This window comes from Cupressus sempervirens, chromosome 8 (genome assembly GCF_028749045.1).
Source record: "Cupressus sempervirens isolate cs-2001-9-10 chromosome 8, ASM2874904v1, whole genome shotgun sequence".
Taxonomy (NCBI): domain Eukaryota; kingdom Viridiplantae; phylum Streptophyta; class Pinopsida; order Cupressales; family Cupressaceae; genus Cupressus; species Cupressus sempervirens.
In genome coordinates this window covers 576,870,739-576,878,147 of record NC_143125.1, presented here as the reverse complement: position 1 = coordinate 576,878,147, position 7,409 = coordinate 576,870,739, and the positions used below count along the sequence as shown (strand labels likewise).

General features: G+C 32.6%; 1 pseudogene; it reads left to right on the top strand.

Annotated features, from left to right (window-relative positions):
* The first annotated feature begins 221 nt into the window (after positions 1–221).
* Positions 222–7,409, top strand: part of LOC149543732 (C4-beta,C20-epoxidase-like) — a 72,046-nt pseudogene continuing 64,858 nt past the window's right edge.

Sequence of the window (7,409 nt, the reverse complement as noted above, 5' to 3'; positions counted from 1 at the left end):
GACTACCTGACAGTCGTCACAAAAAAAGGTGCCACATGGCAGGTCCATATGGCAGCCACATGAAAAATTGTTTATGTGGTAGGGTCCACATGGCAAAGTGCCACATGGAACCCATGCCACGTTTCAGTACCAAGAACTGCCAAGTGTCACAAAATTCCACGTGAGCGAGTTGACTAGGCACAAAAATAGCCAACTGTATTGCTAACTGCATAGATGGAGCAATGGTGGTGCAGGAGGTAGCAAGGCTAAAAGAATTGGTGAGATGGCAGTGCCAGGGTGGCCACGGGGCAGCGACCACAGATGGGTTGTGCCATGGTGGATCTATAGTACCACACTGGTGAAGGAGGTTGTAGAGTAGCTTGCTAGGATGACGCTCCCAAAAATTTATTTATTTACTAATTTATTTTTGTCAAAAATGTCTGTACAGTCTGTACGACAAGGCCTAAAACAATTTTTTTTTCCTTCTAGAGCTCTATCTTTGAAATCAACAAGTTATATATGAATCCTAACTGTAAATGGCCTTTTGGATTCAATGGCATTATCCACTTGGGCCTAATGTGCTCTGAATAAATGCTCTTCCTTCGGATTGAAAAAAAAAATGCACAAATAAACTAGGGTTTGTGTCTTCAAATCGTGGCTTCAAAAAACCTTCAACAAAGCAGCAACAAGGTGGCTTTGATACCATGTAGGAGTTGAAGAAATCCAACTCCATAGCTCACTAAGATCACTTGCATGCAAATAACCTATCGAAGGGAAACCAAGAAGGAAGAGGTGGAGCTTGGAAAAACCCTAAATGGACATAAGAGAGAACATATTGCAAAACAATAAAAATGTATTTACGATGAAAATGTAATGAGAAAATACAAAGAGAGAGCCCAAATATAAAGGCCTCATGGAAGCTTGTAGAACAAGCTGGAAAGTGGTAGAAGTTAAGGTTGACAACTAGGCACTCTTCCACAAAAAGGTGGAACATGCTAGAAGGGAACAAACTCCCATGTTGTCAACAACTTATCTCTACAACTATTAGCAACATGCATTTACCTAAGTAAGCTTAAGTAAATAGAATAAATAATCAATAAGTAATTAATTATTTACTCTAAGAGGTATGTTGTTCTAACCAATCACATGCAGCATCAAATTCTTGTAAAGGAAGGATAATATTAGGATTACCTCATGAAAAACCTTTAGGACGAACTTGCATGAGTGTTTGTTCTATGGAGGTGCCATGGCAATTTGAAGCAGTAGTGTAAACACCAGTAACAGTCACCATTGGCTAGGGCCATTATAACCTAGCGTAAAAGCTCCTACAATAAATGTAATGTGACAAGTGGAGAGAATAGAAGGAAAGCTTAGATAGAGAGCCATATGCAAGAAAACTAAAAATTCACATGAAATCCTTTATCAAACCTCATACAATGAATTATGACCATATGCCCATTTGCATTTTGATACATCAAAATTACTAAAAAATATACCTTATCATTGGTATTTATAATTGAATTCATTTCCCTTGTGACCTTTCATAGAATTATAAGAAAAAAAAGAATTACCTAAAAGAGTCTCAAAATAAATTGAAAATGTAATATTGAATTTAAAATAAAAGAATTTTTTTTTCTATTGATTTGAAAATATTCTTCACTATAAAATATATATATATATATATAATTGGGTATTAATAAAGAAAGACTCTAGTGCAGGAACACCTTCATTTTTAGCTTTGTGGTTAGCTTAGGAAACCACCAGATAACAAGTACTAGGTATAAAGTCCCAAGTTTTTTGTGTGTGTATAGCTTTAACCTCGAGTCAAGTCCATTATTTTGAGTGGTCCTTTAGATTCTAGGTGTTTAAATGCTAGAAAGTCAACAAAGGGTCAAACTTTGACCAAGACCCTAAAATAGAGTTGTTTTTGAGAATTTGATGTTTTTAGTTGTTTTAAGTTCTTATGTAGTGGTTTTAAGTAAAGTTGAACCATTGAGGCTAATGGTTTGGCAAAATTGCCAAAATTGCAAGAGATGTAAAAGTTGCCCATGACAACTTTGCAAAAGTTGTCATGACAACTTTTCTTAAGAACTTGGAATTGGGATTAATGGTGTTATAAACCTAAACTAAGGATCAAAACATGTGGGAAGAGAATATATAAGGTCATCCAAAGCCTAACTTGATCTCTAGGAAGGACATTGTATGGATTGTGGAATGGGAAGAGAAAGAAATTGGTTGTATTTACATATCAGAGCTGTTGAACTATCATCTTGTATGATGCTTGACGACATGAATCCTTTCAAACTCCTCCCTTGAAAAGTTGATCTGGGATCAACTCCAAGGCTTTGGTCATCTTGCAACCTATTGGAATCTGCTGAATTGAAGATAAATGTGCTTGTTCACAAAAAGCCCTTTCTTGTTTCTGACCAATTTCAGATAAGATGTTCAATCTGCTCATTGTTTCAAAATTAAGCACAAAAGAGATATGGTTTTGGTTTTCTCTATTTTCTGATTAAATGTGATCTAATAATGAAACTATATGAATTCCTTATTTAATCAAGTGTTCGCAAAGCAAATAACGAAGATAAGGTAACACGAGTTGAAAACAAATATCATGAAAGGGAAATTCCTAATAGACATACACCATGGCAACAACACATCTGCGAGTTAAATTGCTCTCTAAATCCATTGATGCAATTGTTGATTGAAACTTAGTAAAACTAAAAGATTTTTCAGTTCTTATCAAATTGCAAGGCCACAAAAAGTGTACTCATATGAGATGAGAAGCTATATAGGAACAATAGGGTGATCACTTCTCCAACTTGGTATGTCAGCAGAATTTGTCAACACGTGATAAACATAAAAGCTAAAATATTGCACAATAAAATGAATAGAACAAAACTATTGGCTCCATTATTATCATGATCAAGAATCCACAAAAATAACACACTCTAACAAAAAAAACTACACTCAAAATGAGAGCACCAAAATCATTTATTATTGCATCAAAATAATGATCTGAAATACATATTACATTCTTGAATTTATAAGAAATCGTCTCATCAATTTCTGTAGAGAGTGAGAGATGTTAAAATGCAAACATATGGTTCTAAAATAATAATAGAAATCTAATTATATACAAATAGAATCTCTAAATGGTGATAAGTAGAACTCCACCATTGTTTATATCAATTAAAGGGTGTATGTGCCTTTATATGACTTAAAACAATAAAAGAAGAAGGAAGGTGCAAGAAGATTTGGGAGTAACTGGAAGCTCTAGAAATGGAAGCTTGACCTTCTCTGGGCATTTCTAGGAGTTGAACTACCATTAGATTGTGTTTTTGGTGCATGTAAAACTTTAAATTAGGAACTCATAGTTAACTATTGGCACAATGTTACTTCTTCAAAATTATAGCCCCACCTCTATGAATAGCACACCTACACACCTTGATGAAATTTGTGCAAGGTGCTCAATTCACCAAACAATTAAAGTTCCTAGTTTTGAAAATAGTTTCTAAATTTTTCTTAGATGAAGTTTTGGCCCACTCTAGTGTACTTATTTTTCCATTTTTGATGATTTATAGCCTCTTTATAGCCAAACATTTTCATAGATTTGAACTTCTTCTACTTCTCCTATCTAAAATCTTAAGGAACCTATGTTGGCTATTTTCATTAATAGTTCCATAAGACGAGCGACCTATTCTGGTCCATGTGTCCAACCTCAGTATCTTTGATCTTTAGTGTAAATTCATGAATCAAAACTTACGTTTGATTCCTTTGAAGGTGAAGGTTACCATCTTAGGTGAGATCTCTATTGTTGTTGATAATGAACATGCTATGATAATCTATGCACTTGCATTTTATGCACCACACCTTCATGCTATGTACATCTTCGTGCACTATGAAGTCTATTCGTTGATTTTTTCTTCTCTCTAACTACCCGATCCTTCCTAATCAAAGACCAGGTGATCCAAATTATCCAAAATGATCAAATATCTGAAACTTTTTCATATTTTTTTAACAAGCATATCTAGGCATTTTTAATTGGCTTTCTTGGAGGTCTTCTACTCAAAATTTCAAGTTGAGACTTTCATTGATCTCTAAAATTGGGAAGCTAAAGGCTCACTATTTTAGAGACTAAAATTAAATTTTTAGTTCTTTCCAACGATGTAAACGGTTTTGAATTCTAAGGTCAAAATTTATGACCCTGACAAGTTAAGGATGCCCTTTTATCTATTAAAATTAGAAAAAATTAGTTATTTTGTGTCAAAAAACTCAAAACAAACCCAAAATAACAAAAGAACCTAGCCTAAAACACTAAAAAATAATCAAGTCAGTCAATTTCTCCCCCATAAGCCTACTAAAAAATAGCACACCTTGCACACCCTTACAGGTGCACAAGGTGTTCTTAATAGTTATTTTATGACCATTTTACTACTGATACACACCTAGGCACATGCACACCTTGATGAGGTGCACATATGCACATTTGTGCATCTATGAATTCTAGGTGGAAAGGGGAAAAATCATCCCATGTGCTTTTTTGTGTAAAGGGTGTGCACATGTAAACCTTGATGGGGTGCGCATGTGTGCACCCTTATGTGTGCCTTATGGTTTCTTATGAAAGGTACACATGTGGGCACCTTGGGGAGGTGTGCACATGCGCACCTTGGGGAGGTGGGCACATGCGCACCTTTCCTTAAGTGTTGATGCCTTATGTTTTTTATGTTGCAAAAAGATTGAAAAAAGGTGCGCACTATTGGAAATATGGACAATTATATGTTTTGATGGTTTTCATTTGTGGCAACATATACTCACCATTTCATTTATGCATTCAGAGATAGAAAATTATCTAAGTATTAGACAGTTTTTAGCAGTACAATGAACATATCTTAATAGTATAGATGATGTGTAAAGATTTAGCTAATGTGTAGTTGAGGAAAGATTTGTGACACCTTCATGATGATTTGTACTAGTGCACATGTGTATACGGGTAAAAGTACAAATCTATGTCACCCTTTTACAAAGGAAAAGGCTAAAAAAGTATAATTGTTCTCCTTCAGTGACATAAAACTGATATTATTATTTAGAATTTTAAAATGAAGTAAACTAATGAAATTTGTAGAAATGGATGAAGTTTAAGATGATAATTTTTAATAATTATTTGGAATAAGAAATGATATAGTTTCCTATTTTTTAATGATAACTTTTTAGTTGCTGAAAAATGATGGAAATTAGGGGTCTAGTTCCTAGCACAAAACCATATGGAAATAAGCTTATTTCCCTTTGATCTCATATTATGTTATAGATAACATATGTGGCTAGAAAAATAAAAAATAAAAAATGGCTTTAGACCTATATTTTTTGTTTTATAATATTCAAACTTCAAGCTATTCAAATCGATAGTTTTCATCTCCCACCACATTTTTCAAAATAATTCTATTACAACCAAAAGAAAACTTATAGATTCTAAAAGATGACTTTCTCCTCTAGAATGTCATATAATTTTCTATTTCTATTTATTTTATTTAATATTTTTTTTCTTTCTCAAAATTGACATCTTTTCGAGTGTTAAAATAGGTACTTGTAGAATTTTTTAATTACAAAATACTATATCTAATTAAAACACTATGAACTCTATATGTGAATATTCTTGACTTTGAGATCTATAAAATGGTGTTTATATGTTATCAAAATAAAATCATAAAAAATAGTAAGAGTTATTGAAACATCAATTTTCTGAAATAATTATATTTCTTTAGTAATTGGATAAGTTAACTAGTAGAAAACATGCATTTAATAGACATTTCCAATTGAAAAAATGTGAAACCATATATAACTTGGCTAGAATAAATTTAACAAGATCATATGTTTGAAAAAAATTGAGTTTTAGATAGAAATACTCAAATTCAGTCATTCTGATAAGTTAGCCTAAAAGATGACACAACTTTGTACTTTTACCCATACGATCATTATAGTGCAAGCTACAGTAGGTTTAACTATGCTGGTATTTAACAGTATAGAATAGAGCATAGCAAAAAATATAGCTATATGACTTTAGGAATTATTTTTTTCAAAATAATTATGAAGTCATGTTAAGCTGACTATGTGGATATTATTTTTATATTTTGTCAGGCATGTGAAGACATAGAAGCTGACTAAGCAAAAAATTGTGAATGCGCAAGATATAAGTAGATATCTTATGTTGCATAAATAAAGTGAGAGTTTCACAATGAATGTGTGTGATGCATAGATATTGCAAAAGTTACATGATTAGATGTGACATGTGAAGTATTGTGAGAACCATATGCGGGACTTATATTAAGGGAAATCTAATGTAAGATTAGAGAAAGTGCGAGTTACAAAAAGAAAGAAAGTATTGTATGTATATCTATTTTATGAAGAAACTAAATTGTATAATTCCATGTTATGGTAGTGGGCTCTTCTTTCATACATTTTAATTTTTGTACCAACTCCTAACAGGGTTGTAGCAACTCTTAAGAGGATTGAGGCTTCTAACAAGGTCTAGTCCTCTAACAAGAATTGAAGACACTATATGTACTTCATAGACTCCTAATAAGGCCAATATCCTTAATAGAATCCTATTTTTTATTGAATCATCTAGTCGGTATCATCCCCAATAGGGTTTTCCCTTAGCAAGGGTTTCCCTAGTTAACAAATAATGGTGTTATAAGTTCTCTATGTGCTTGGTTATATTTACTATTCAACATTGTTGGTTTACTTTCATATGTAAGATACAAAATAAGTAACAATATTCATTTGTGGGATAAAAGTTTGTAATATACTGATTCCTCAAGAAAAGTTCAAATGGTCTAATGAACAGGGTATACTTTAAGAAACCCCTCCTTTAGAAAAGGTGTAAAAACTTAGCAAAAGGTGTAAATACTTGACAATAATAATAAAATAAATTTGGGTGAAAAAAATAGTTTACAAAGAAAAAATATCAATCTCCATTGGTGAATCATTCATAGTCTCTCAAACAACGTGTAAAATGTGGGTGAATTGTGTTATTTTAAAACAAAAAAAAATAATAATCATAGTAAAATTTCAATTTTTTGGGTGAATCATTTCATTGTATTAGATGAAAAATATATACATTAGCAAAGTTAATGGCATCGAAGGTTCGCAAAGGGTTTCATTAGTTTGAAGTTGGTGGTTGCAAAACCATGAGAAAGGCTTTAGCAGGTCTATCACAATGTCATTGTCAAAGTGAAAGTTAATAGTTTTTGTGTTGCGAAACTGTGAGGAGGGTAGAGATCACACCATCACTGATTGAAAAGATAAAGGAGTTAACATTGTGGCTTTGTCAAAAGGAGATTTTGTGGCATCAACAGTTAAATGATGAAGGTGAACTTTTATGTTGCGAAGTCAAGAAAAAAGGAGATTGCATCATCGAAGAGTTTTTCTAG